Below are 11,775 nucleotides of genomic sequence, written 5' to 3' on the forward strand. Positions count from 1 at the left end.
CGAAAACCACCCCATCCCACCAAATAAAAAAAACAAACCAACCAACTAAAAAAAAAGCACCCAGTCTACATTAAGTGATGTCTGTATACAAGGTGATACATATTCTCAGATTTCCTCAGCATGTTCTAACATATAAATTGAACCCTTGTTTCATAAATCTTAATATGCAAGATCTTTTTTCTTTTAGGGCAAATAACCTGCAAGAAATTGTACATATGAACTACTATACCAGAGCACGTAAGGAAATGTTTACAGACAGCAACAATATAGAAGCCCTTAATGAGAGCAGAAAACTAAGATAACAATAACAGGTTTTATACCAACATCTTCAAGGTATAACTAAAACTAAGGTAAAAAATGGGATTTCAAGTTCCAACTCATATCCAGGCTCAGGCAATTGCAGTTGTAATCGAGGGGAAAGATGTGTATCCTTTTTTATTCTCTATATATTTCATTGGAAATTGTTTGTGGAAAAATTTGCAGTAAAAGAAATAAAGAAAAATTGATTTGTATTCCTTTAATCTCAGTTACAATTGGATTTTCTGATTACAAAAGAGAGGAGAATGATCTGGATTCTCCCCTTTGTTTAATTCTGGGTTCTTCACGGTGGCGATGAGATGCCTCCCTCGAATGCTCGCGTCGAGTTTGCTTCTCGTTGACGATCCGATGTCTTGTTTCACTAGAACGTGGTCTTCTCCTCACGATTTGACGTTGTGGAGAACTCTGAACGAGTTTAAAACTCTATGAAAGAGTTGATTTAACCGAAAGTCGGTTATAAGCCAAGGATGAAGAAGATCTTGTTGCCGATCTCCAAAGCTCTAACCGAAGGATGAAGAATCCTCTTTTCACTGCCAAGAAGTTCCAACAGACCGACCCCTGAACTGAATTGATTTTCAGTTATTTATAGGGGATTAAGGGGTGTAACCACCTCCTTAATTCGCTCCTAAGTGGGGCTAATGGGATGTAACCGCCCCCTTAAATCACTCCTGAGTGGAGTTGTGATCCCCTCAGATCGTGGGAAACGGTTTTGAAACCGTTCAGCTCGTGTTTGAATGAGTCAAACGCAAAATCCATGTTCTGATGCGAATTCTGTATTCAAACGCAGTGTTTGGAAGCTCAGACGCAGCAATTTGGAAGCTGCGTTGGCATCTTGTTGAAAGCTGTGTTTGACAGCTTGGGAGCTGCGTTTGGCGGCGGTTAGAGTTGCGTCTGGCAGCGAGTGAAGCTGCGTTGGGTAGCGGTTGGAGTTGCGTCTGGCAGCGAGTGAAGATGCGTTGGGCAGCGGTTGGAGTTGCGTTGAGCAACGGTATAGAGCTGCGTTGGGCAGCGGTATAAAGCTGCGTTGGGCAGCCGTATAGAGCTGCGTTGGGCAGCGCTTGGAGCTGCGTTGAGCTGTGGTTGGAGCTGCGTTGAGCTGCGGTATGAGCTGCGTTGAGCTGCGTTCGTGGCTATGAACGCGATGCGTCTTGATGCTGGTGTGCGGGGAGGACTTCCACAGTTTGATTTGAAGAGACCGTCGATTTGTAGTCTCTTTCTGTCGAAGCGTTGCAAAGATCGTCACTTCGTCTTGGCTCCTTGAGAATATGAGAGTCGTCAGATTGTAACTCCCGATGTTGATTATGAAGGCTGTTTGATTAGAGCTTCCATCAGTTGTCGTGAAGGTCGTCAGATTGTAACCTTCAGCGATCTACGTGAAAGTCTTCAAATTGTAGCCTTCTGGAAGTCGTCAGATTGTAACTTCCATCATCGGTGTTTTGATGGGGATCAGCTATCTATTGTGATTTTTAGACAGCCTACAGAACCCCCTCCAAAGTTTTCGAAAGTTCGCGGTTGACTGGGACGAATTTTCGGAATACTTTGGATTTCAACTCTGATCTTAGAGCTGTTGATTCCTTGTGGTAAAGGATTTGTTCTCTGCACTTGCTTCGAAGGCATCTTGGTTGAAGGGATTTGCCACGTAGGACCTGTGTGAAGGTATGCGCCATAATCCTGCTTCTGGAATGTGGGGGTGGACCCTCAACGTTTTGACTTAAGACATGGAATTGACTTCCGTACATTTTTGATTAAGTCTTTGAGACTTGTCTTTGGCTCATCTGTTTTAAGTCTCGGCTCACATCCATTAAGCTGATGGACCTGCAAACGTGCATAGGATTTTTGGCAAACCCTCAGCCATCAACGGATTTGATAAGCCTTTACCGACTACCGTTTGAGTCGGGCTAGCATGTGGATTGTCTAAGTCCGTTCCACATGTAACGTTGTGCTAAGAGAATGAACCCTCTTAGACTTGATGCTATGATTTTGAATACATAGACTTTGTCATTTTCACGGGAAACGACTAACCGGCAACGCGTGTTAGGCGTAGGCTTATCTCTAATTAGGGATCGAGATAAAGTCCCCCATGCGTAAAAGGCATGGATTTTGGTGCTACGATGTTGAATACGTAGACTTTACCACTGTTTCTTCCTGTGTTATATTTTCACTTGAAACACTAAAAGAAAATTAGAAGCGCCAGAGGTGTAATATTAACTTGGCATGAATTTTCACTTAGAGTGAAATTAATAAATTTTCTTTATTATCACTAGGATAATTCCAGAAAATATTTAATCCGTTGGGGATTTTATAATGACAACTTGCTATTCTTGTTGAAAAAGGATTAACAAGTTCATTGGGGGTTTGACTGTTAGAGGTGTGATGTTAACCTAATAATATTTTTATGGACCTATCGCTCCGTTGATGAGAGTCGATAAGTGGAAAGTGTTACGATCGGAGCAACTTTGAGGACCTATCGCTCTATTGACGACAGTTGATAAGTTGATTTTGTCAGAGATGTTTGATATTAATGTGACAAGAGAATGTTACGATCGGAGCAACTTTGAGGACTTATCGCTCTATTGACGAGAGTCGATAAGTTGATTTTGTCAGAGGTGTGATATTAACATGACAGGAGAATGTTGCGATCGGAGCAACTTTGAGGACTTATCATCCTATTGAAGAAGATTGATAAGTGATATTAACGTGACAGGATTGTGTTGCGATAGGAGCAACTTTGAGGACTTATCATCCTATTGACGAGGATTGATAAGTGGGTTTTGTCAGAGGTGTGATATTAACATGACAGGAGAATGTTGCGATCGGAGCAACTTTGAGGTGTGATATTAACATAACAGGAGAATGTTGCGATCGGAGCAACTTTGAGGACTTATCATCCTATTAACGAGGATTGATAAGTGGGTTTTGTCAGAGGTTTAGTGTTAACGTGACAGGATTGTGTACTTGTGATTTGAACAAGATTTTGGGGACTTGCGTCTCGCTGGGGAAACTTGCTAAATGAGTTTATCATCAAAAGCGATAAATTTTGATGCTTGTGATTTGAACAAGATTTTGAAGACTTAGCGTCTTGCTGGGGAAGATTGCGATTTGAGCAATTTTGAGGACTTATAATCCTATTGGTAAGGATTGATAAGTTGATTGTCAGAGGTGTATTGTTAACGTGACAAATTGGGCGTGATGCAAGTTGAATGCATACTCTGTGGGGATGATGATCGTCAGAAGTGTAATGTTAACTTGACGATGTGAAAGATTTATTACTCTTAATCCAATGGATTCCAAGTAACCAACCCCCAGTCTTGATTAAGACTTAGCAGGGGAATAAAAAGAGGTAGACAAGGCACATCACCTAGTGGGGCACTATCCATAAAGTCGGAATAGAGGCACATCACCTGGTAGGCCATTATCTGATGAGTTTGACTATCAGAGGTAACTGTTAACGTGATAGTTTTGTGGACCCGCCATCCTACTTGAAGAGGATTGGTGGGGGAAATTAAAGGAAAAGGACTATCAGAGGTGACGGTTAACGTGATAGTTTTGGTGGTCCCGCCATCCTACTTGAAGAGGATTGATGGGGGAATTTGGAGAAACTAGACTATCAGAGGTAACTGTTAACGTGATAGTTTTGATGGATTTTGTGGTTGACAGAGGTATTCTATTAAACATAACAACTCAGAAAATTTATTACTCATAATCCAATAAACCAACCCCCAGTCTTGAACAAATGCAGGGGGGGAAAAAGAGTAGGCCACTATCTAATGAGTTTGACTATCAGAGGTAATTGTTAACGTGATAGTTATTGGAGACCCGGCGTCCTACTGAAGGGGATTAGCTTCAGTGGTCGTAGTATCTTTCCCTTTTGACTGAGGAGATTGAGCTTGGTCTGATTACTTAGGAGAAGGTTGGGCTTGGCCCGATTGCTCAGGTTGATCCTGCCTACTTTGTTCTTCAGCTTTGATCCTGGCAATAATCTTTTGAGCCTGTTCACCTTGAGAGGTTAGTTGTCTCTAAGAACGATATTCTGCAACTCCGATTCGGGCTAGGAGGTCGGTCTGCAAGTTGTGCCGACAGGTCTCTACTAAGGTAGACTGTGTCATACCTGACGAACACCGGAGAGCCATGATTCGGAACCTCTTGACGAAGGCTTTGACGGACTCCCTCTTCTTCTTCTTAGTGGCGAGGAGGGTATGGATGGAGACTTCTGTATCCTCTTCAAAGAATCTTGACAAGAAGAGTCTCTCTAAATCTGTCCACCTTTGGATACATCCGGCAGGTAGTTTCCTGAACCATTCAAAGGCAACTCCCTTGAGGGTGCCAATGAACAATCGAGCCAGTATGTCGTCGTTTGATATCATATTCCCAGTCTGTGATTTGAAATGATAGATATGTTGGTTCGGTGATCCTGTGCCGTCAAAAGTTTGTAGCGTCGAGACTTCGAATTTTGGAGGATAAGGGGCTGCATCCCATTCGGCAGGATATGGTCTGATAACTCCCTCGTCTTGGAGCTCGCTTCTGTTGGCAATGACATTGAGGTGGGTTTCCAATTCTTCCATTTTAGCAGACTGGAGATTCTGCTCGTTCTCCGTCTCTCTTTCTTCATCAGAGGAAGATTCTAGATTGTGGGCTTCTTGGTCAGAAACCGTGTCATCAACCACTTTTCCCTTCCCTTTGCTTGTGTGAGGTCGGGATGAAGAGGTTTTTCCTCTCCGGGAGGATTCTTGCCTAGGTGGCAACTCTGTCTTCTGAGATTTAGCCTTGTCTGCGACGAGTTGAGTCAACAGGTTTAGGAGTTCATTGAGGGTCTTCTGCTGTGATTTGAGCATGGCGTCTTGCTCAGCAACCCTCTTTGAAAGATCTTCAGAATGTTCTGCCATGTGGGTGAAGCTCCCATGCCTAATGAAAGAGCTTGATGATTGAGACTCAACAATGGCTGAATGTTCATCATCGGAATTAGTTCTTGTGGCTAACCTCCGATAGTTGACAGGGGGAATGGTTCCTGTTTGCGTCCGAGTGCGTTGATAGATTCCTTCAATCTTGTTAGCGATTTGTCTGACGGTCGGTGAACGACTTGTCTCTGAGTCATCGGAATTAGGACTTGAGGCTTTCCCTCTTCCGATCACATTGATAGTGACCCCGATCACATTGATAGTGACTTCAGGATACTCGGTCTCTGGAGACTTCTTCCTGGGAGAACGTCGTCGTTGGTTGGGCAAAGCAACGTTCGTAAATTAGTCGAACACCAACAGTTTGACCGCATATGAGTAGCATTGACATCCTGAGATAACCGTAGGAATCAGTCGTTCACATTGGAATGAACGAATGACTTGTTGCATCGGTCTTTCTCTCGATATGAACTCTCTCAAATCTATTGTGAAGATTCAAGGAGAATTACTCACTGATCGTGAGGTTTGAATTGGAACCCCCAGTCCATGATTGGACAGGACTGGCTCTTGGTGAACATGGATCTGGTTGAGATGCCTTGAATCCAAAGACTTCTTATATCTGCCCCTCGATCTAATCGCGCTACGCAGAGTATTCGGGGGTCTCGTTGCCCGGTCAACGAACCGGGAGGGGGCGGCGCGCCCCTGGCCAGGGGGTCCGGGGGGGATGGAATACCCCCCGGTGGGGTTCGGGACAGCGCCCCGAAGCTCCACGGTATACACCAGGTTCGGTATTGAATTTCGCCACCCGAACGCATGCCTGAGCTCCAGGTGTTGCTGGTAAAACGCAGTTCTGAGGGCTGCGTTCAGTCTTATTCACACAGAGCCTATGTTTGGGCTCATGGACGCGAGGCTTGCATTCTGAAGCAGAAACGCAGAGCACATGGTTGTGTTTAGGCTCACAAACACGAAGCTCGTGTTGACTTGAGGATCGGCATTCTCGGAGATACGCTCGTTGTAGGGATCTCCTCCACCATCGAGCGGCGTTCTTCTTAGCCTGCTTCAAGGCCTTTGTCACCTCCATGGGCATCTTTCGACCCGATACCTGTCGTCTTGGCGCGAGTTTGGCTGAAGCTGAGCCCACTCCATCGTGGAGGGGTTGTCCGAGCAGTCTTCCTTAGGCGGTTCGGCTGCAATTGGAGCAGTTGGAGCTTTAGTTTCTTTGGAGACTTTGTGGATCTTGCGCATAGCCTTGGGGCTAAGGGATCCGGAGGAGAGGGCCTCCTCAAACTTGGCTTGATCAAACGCTACCACGAGAGTTTCGACGGTTGTTCCAGTGAGATGAACGTCGGATTGCGCCACCACTTCTTCGTCAGTGTTCCAGTGAGATGAACGTCGGATTGCGCCACCACTTCTTCGTCAGAGAAGCTTTTCCCCAGCAGAGTTGCCATCTTTTGTTTGTGGGAAAATTTGCAGTAAAAGAAATAAAGAAAAATTAATTTGTATTCCTTTAATCTCAGTTACAATTGGATTTCCTGATTACAAAAGAGAAGAGAATGATCTGGATTCTCCCCTTTGTTTAATTCTGGGTTCTTCACGGTAGCGATGAGATGCCTCCCTCGAATGCTCGCGTCGAGTTTGCTTCTCGTTGACGATCCGATGTCTTGTTTCATTGGAACGTGGTCTTCTCCTCACGATTTCACGTTGTGGAGAACTCTGAACGAGTTTAAAACTCTATGAAAGAGTTGATTTAACCGAAAGTCGGTTATAAGCCAAGGATGAAGAAGATCTTGTTGCCGATCTCCAAAGCTCCAACCGAAGGATGAAGGATCCTCTTTTCGTTGCCAAGAAGTTCCAACAGACCGACCCCTGAACTGAATTGATTTTCAGTTATTTATAGGGCATTAAGGGGTGTAACCACCTCCTTAATTCTCTCCTAAGTGGGGCTAATGAGATATAACTGCCCCCTTAAATCACTCCTGAGTGGAGTTGTGATCCCCTCAGATCGTGGGAAACGGTTTTGAAACCGTTCAGCTCGTGTTTGAACGAGTCAAACGCAAAATCCATGTTCTGATGCGAATTCTGCGTTCAAACGCAGTGTTTGGAAGCTCAGACGCAGCAATTTGGAAGCTGTGTTGGCATCTTGTTGAAAGCTGCGTTTGACAGCTTGGGAGCTGTGTTTGGCGGCGGTTAGAGTTGCGTCTGGCAGCGAGTGAAGCTGCGTTGGGTAGCGGTTGGAGTTGCGTCTGGCAGCGAGTGAACCTGCGTTGGGCAGCGGTTGGAGCTGCGTTGAGCAACGGTATAGAGCTGCGTTGGGCAACGGTATAAAGCTGCGTTGGGCAGCCGTATAGAGCTGCGTTGGGCAGCGCTTGGAGCTGCGTTGAGCAGTGGTTGGAGCTGCGTTGAGCTGCGGTATGAGCTGCGTTGAGCTGCGTTCGTGGCTATGAACGCGATGCGTCTTGATGCTGGTGTGCGGGGAGGACTTCCACAGTTTGATTTGAAGAGACCGTCGATTTGTAGTCTCTTTCTGTCGAAGCGTTGCAAAGATCGTCATTTTGTAATCTTTGCTTTAGCTCTCTGATATATGAGAGTCGTCAGATTGTAACTCCCGATGTTGATTATGAAGGCTGTTTGATTAGAGCTTCCATCAGTTGTCGTGAAGGTCGTCAGATTGTAACCTTTAGCGATCTACGTGAAAGTCTTTAAATTGTAGCCTTCTGGAAGTCGTCAGATTGTAACTTCCATCATCGGTGTTTGATGGGGATCTGCTATCTATTGTGATTTTTAGACAGCCTACAGAAATTTGAAATTTCTCTATATATTTCATTGGAAATTTAAAATTTCTCTTTTTAAATAGTTCCCCCCCCCTTAGATGGAGATTATAGACTTGTTAATGCCGTTACTGGGACCGGAAAGACTATTGTGTATCTCGCACCAATTGTGAATTTACTTTAGGCTTATGATCAGCGGATTCAACGATCCGATGGGAATTTGGTATGCTCACATAGTAGTTTGTGCTTTTATATATTAGTTCATCATAGTAATGATACATTTGGTCTTCTCATTAAAAGTGGGAAAAAAGAACATTTGGGATTAACATTTGACTGACAATATGTATCAGCGTTGGTTCTTGTGCCGACGCGAGAATTGTGCATGCAGGTTTATGAGATTCTGCAGAAGTTACTACATTGTTTTCATTGGATAGTTCCTGGTTATATCATGGGTGGAGAAAACAGAGAAAAGGAAAAGTCTAGGCTGCAAAAAAGTTGGAGTTTGCTAGTTTTCTTGTCTATTCAGATAACTTGAACATAGTTGGTACAAACTTCTTTTCTGGGGTGGTGTTTAATTAATATACAATGCGATCAATCCTAATACATAAACTTTTCTTGAACCTTCATGTTAGGTATCATCAACATCTAATCCAGTTTTTCAGGTTGAGTTTTCCGCTTGAGAAATTTTCTCACTTTTTGTGTTTATCAATTAGCATGTATATGCAATTGAGCATTTGTGGTAGTGGATACTCAAAAACGATACGTTTGTTGTGCAATTATGAGCTACTTTTACTTCTGGGCATGACCCTGTACTTGGAAAGGTTACATTTACCTCTTTATTTCTTTGTTCTGGCATGATATACTTATGTACTTATTCAGTCAAGATCTATGATAGCTTTTTAATGATTTAATCATTATTTTGAGGCATCATAGCTATAAATACTTGAACTATAGTTGCATGTCATGTGTCTGCTACAGGTCTTGCTTATTATTCACCTCTGTTATCAGTTCATGAAAACAGAAAATGATTTTCTAATTTTTTATGTCATCATTATTTAATCAACATAATTTTTCAATTCAGTTGTGTGGATCTGATCGAGTAGAATCTTTACTCTGTTCTCCTATGCATTGTGTACCATACTCCTCTACAGATTTAGTATATTATTTGCTCCTACTGTTGTCTTTGAACAACCACTTCATTTTCGCAAAATTTTATACAACAAATATCATGCTTTCTTCGTAATTCTACGTAAATTAATTGTCTACATATGTCTAACAATATAAGCAAGCAAATAATTGGAATATAACAAACCCAGTCAAGTTTCCCCTTTTGTGTCTACAAATACTATCTAACAAACTCAGTCAAGTTTCCCCTTTTGTGTCTTAAAATACTATCTAACAAAGTCGTCCACCCCTAATTTCCTCAAGTCAGCTCAAAATTATGTCTGCAAATACTATCTAACAAACGCAGTCAAGTTTCCTCTTTTGTGTCTGAAAATACTATCTAACAAAGTTGTCCACCCCTAATTTCCTCAATTCAGCTCAAAATAAAAAAACTAATTCACCAAATTTAACTAAAAGGACATAAACCATAAATTCAAAAAAAATAACAATTGAATTTTTACCTGTTGAAACTGACACAGGAGCAAGATGAAGACTTGAAGCAAGCCCTAATTCGGACAATCCTTGACCTATTGTTGAATTAGAACAAAATGAAATGATGGCTAATTAGAACACAATTAAATGAATTTTTTCTTTAAAATTAGAACCAATGAGAGAAATGAAGAACAAAAAGTTGAGATGATGAATTGAGCAGAAAGCGTAGGAAAAATTTAGTAATACCTTCTTCAATGAAATTCCTTGCTGGTTCTACCCAATGCAAAAAATCTGACAAATGAGGAGATGATGGCAGAGACAGGTTGATGATTAGGGAAATAACAATCATCTTTTGAAATTGATGGCTTAAGATCGTGCGACTGCGTAACGTAAGAACCGAGAAGAGGTGCCGAGATGAAGGGTAACAGATGAACTGGTGAATGTAATTCATCTCTAAAAGTTGTTGGAGGTAATGGAAGATCGGAGGAGGAGGAGGAGGAGGAATTGAAAGGAGTAAAGTTTGGTAATTAAAAGGACCGGTGAATTGAAAGGACTGATGAGTTGAAAGGAGGAATATATTCGTAACTGATGAAAGAGTATTTTGGGGAGGCTATTTTGGGATATGTTTGGTAATTAAATTGGGGGTAATGCTATTTTGGGGAGAGTAAAGTTTTTCATGAACTCCCTCTTTTAAAGGGTAGATAGATATGCTAAAGGAGAATTTTAAAAAAGACCATTTTCAAAAAATAATTAATAAAAATGATATTTTTATTAAATAACTAGCAAAATTGATATTTTTTTGCCAGCTCACTAAGGCTAGCCAAAAAGAGTGTTGAAACACATGGGACTAGTAGTCCCGTGTGTTAAACAGAAACAAGCAAGAAACCCATACTCTGATGTGCCCTTCGAAAGCACGACAAAAGTGCTAGCAACCCAAAACATCACCCTCCATAGTGAAATGCAGATAACTACACCCCCAACACATACAAGAACTAAGTAATTCTCTTCCAAAATGACTTCACCTGTAGCCCTAAAGCCCCTCTCTCATGCAAAAGCCTGATTTGATCTTTGATAGAGGATCATTGTCTATTGATTCCCCAAACCCAGCATTGAATTTCCGATAGTGAAGGTTCTAATTGGAACTAGCTGCCTTGAATTGGAAAACCCAGGTGGGGAAAAGGTTTTTGGGTTAAAAATTTGTGATTTTGGGAGAGGGTTCAAGAAAAGATGTCATTTTGAGAGATGTGTTTTGGGGGAATTCAGTGGAGTAAGCTCTCCTATAGAGAGAGCTTGGATTAGGGATTCGAGAATTAGGTTTTGATGGAATTTGGTGGAGATAAAGCCTCTGGAACCTGATGCCATTTACTCTGAGGATTTGGCCATGAGAGAGCGAGTGAGTTGGGGGGGGGGCGGCAGAGAGAGAGATCAGTGGTTGTTTTTAATGGGGGAAAATTTTTCAAAATTGTCCTATTTGCCCATTTATTCCCTAAAAACGACCCCTTTCAACTTTATTTGTAAAAACCGACCTGGTTTCAGCCTCAGCACTGAAACCAGGTCGGTTTTTACAAATAAAGTTCTGAAACTTCACGGGACTTCAAATCCCGTGAAGTTTAGTAGTTATTTTGTTAAGCTGCTAAACTTCACGGGACTTGAAGTCCCGTGAAGTTTCAAAGTTAAAAAAAGTATCTAGCACCTTGTTCTTCCGTCGAAGATGAACCTGAAACTACTTTCAGCTCATGTCTCCTTTATAATACTAAGAGCTTCTCCAACGAGGCTGCAAAACTGGATTTTGCAGTCCGAAGCCCTCTAACCAGCCTCCATCTCCGGCTGCATTTTGCAGCCGGAGGGAATGGGGCTGCAAATATGCAGCCGCAACCGGAGGGAACTGGGCTGCAAATATGCAGTCTCCCTCCAAAATTTGCAGGTGGCTGCAAATTTTTCTAAATACCCACTTTGCCCTTTTAATGTTTTATAAACAATTACTTATTACTTCTATAGCCTTTTTAATTAGTAACTAGTAATTTAAAATCAACATAAGTTTATTTCTACTAATTATTTTTAAATAAAAATTTTATAGTTGGAAATGTCTTGTCGATACCTTCAAAATGAGACTAATATTGAATAATATTAATTAAAATATAAAATTCCAAAAACCAAGTAATTAAAAATAAAAATGTATTAGAAAATTTTAGTATTAATTT

At 41.9% G+C, this 11,775-nt stretch overlaps 1 long non-coding RNA gene across 1 annotated transcript in view; it reads right to left on the minus strand.

Moving 5' to 3' along the window:
• The window catches only part of LOC109826130, a 12,740-nt gene extending 2,733 nt beyond the window's left edge, over nt 1-10,007 (minus strand). Inside the window, exons 1-2 of the long non-coding RNA XR_002243206.1 lie at nt 9,821-10,007; nt 9,604-9,669 (exon numbers count right to left, since the gene is read on the minus strand). This is a non-coding gene — a long non-coding RNA (uncharacterized LOC109826130). The remainder of the gene's footprint in view (nt 1-9,603; nt 9,670-9,820) is intronic.

The sequence above is a fragment of the Asparagus officinalis genome, chromosome 10, assembly GCF_001876935.1.
Source record: "Asparagus officinalis chromosome 10, Aspof.V1, whole genome shotgun sequence".
NCBI classification, from domain to species: Eukaryota; Viridiplantae; Streptophyta; class Magnoliopsida; order Asparagales; family Asparagaceae; genus Asparagus; species Asparagus officinalis.